This window comes from Alligator sinensis, unplaced genomic scaffold (genome assembly GCF_000455745.1).
Source record: "Alligator sinensis unplaced genomic scaffold, ASM45574v1 scaffold278_1, whole genome shotgun sequence".
Taxonomy (NCBI): Eukaryota; Metazoa; Chordata; order Crocodylia; family Alligatoridae; genus Alligator; species Alligator sinensis.
The window spans coordinates 2,392,855-2,394,104 of NW_005841952.1; the positions used below are offsets into that span (position 1 = coordinate 2,392,855).

The 1,250-nt window shown below is 56.2% G+C and overlaps 1 protein-coding gene across 2 annotated transcripts in view; it reads right to left on the bottom strand.

Annotated features, from left to right (window-relative positions):
* The window catches only part of SCN3B (sodium voltage-gated channel beta subunit 3), an 11,989-nt gene that overhangs the window by 6,658 nt on the left and 4,081 nt on the right, over positions 1-1,250 (bottom strand). The gene's annotated exons all lie outside the window — the stretch shown is intronic.

The following is a 1,250-nucleotide window of genomic DNA, read 5'->3' on the forward strand; positions in this document are numbered from 1 at the left end:
CAGCGCTCCCACCGCGCCGGCTCCCCGCGCCCGGCCCGGCCCGAGCATGCGCGGCGCCGCCTCCAGCCAGCCCTCCCTCCCGAGCCCGGCCCCTGCCACACCCTCCCTCGGGACCCCCGCGTGTCTCAAGTCATCTGCCACCGCTTCCCCCCCATCGCAGGGAGCTCTTGGCTTGGAGACACCAGCAAACACTCCCCAGCACCCGAGAGGGCTTTGTGTCACCGCACAGCCGCTCTCAACGCAGTGGGAGGACGTGTTGCAGCCCAAAGGATTGGGGGCACACAGCAAGGCAGAGGGGCAATGGGAGGATATGTTGCAGCCCAAAGGATTGGGGGCACACAGCAAGGCAGAGGGGCAGTGGGAGGATATGTTGCAACCCAAAGGATTTGGGCACACGGCAAGACAGACAGGAGGGGGGCGGTTAGTAGCAGCCTTTAACTCCCTGGGGGGTGGCTCCAAAGAGGCTGTTCTCATGGTTTCATAGCAGCTAGGGTCAGGAGGGACCTGAACAGATCATCTAGCCTGACCCCCTGCCACAGGCAGGAATGAATGCTGGGTTCACAAGACCCCAGACAGGTGATCGTCCAACCTCCTCTTGAATTTGCCCAAGGTAGGGGTGAGGACCACTTCCCTGGGAAGTTGGACCTGGATTTTTGCCACCCTAACTGTAAAATATTGCCTTCTGATCTCCAACCTAAACCTATTCTCCATCAGCTTATTACTATTGTTCCTCGTCACCCCAGGTGGTGCTGGGGAGAAAAGGGCTCTGCCTATTTGCAGTTGATCCCCCTGATGAGTTTGTAGGTGGGGGCAGATGACAGAACAAGGAACAATGGGCTCATGCTGCAGCAAGGCAAGTTTGGGTTGGATATTAGGTGAGGAAGTCTCTCGCCAGGAGGGTAGTGACACACTGGAACAGGTTACTCAGAGAGTTTGTGGAGTCTCCACCCCTTGCAGGTTTAAGACCCAGCTAGACAAAGCCTTGGCTGGGGTGATGTAGTTGGGGACGGTCCTAGTTAGGACCTCCTGAGGTCCCTTCCAACTTTCATTTTCTGTGCTCCTAAGACTCAGTCCACTACAGCAAGCATTCATCTACCTGCTCCTCTCCAGCAAGTCCCTGGGTGCAGATGCAATACAGCATGGCAGATTAGGAGCCCACTCTCTTCTCCTTGCTCCTCATTCATTTGGATCAGTCTAACTTACATTTAAGGGCCAGATGCAGCTTTGTAGGGCTTTTAATAGACATTCAG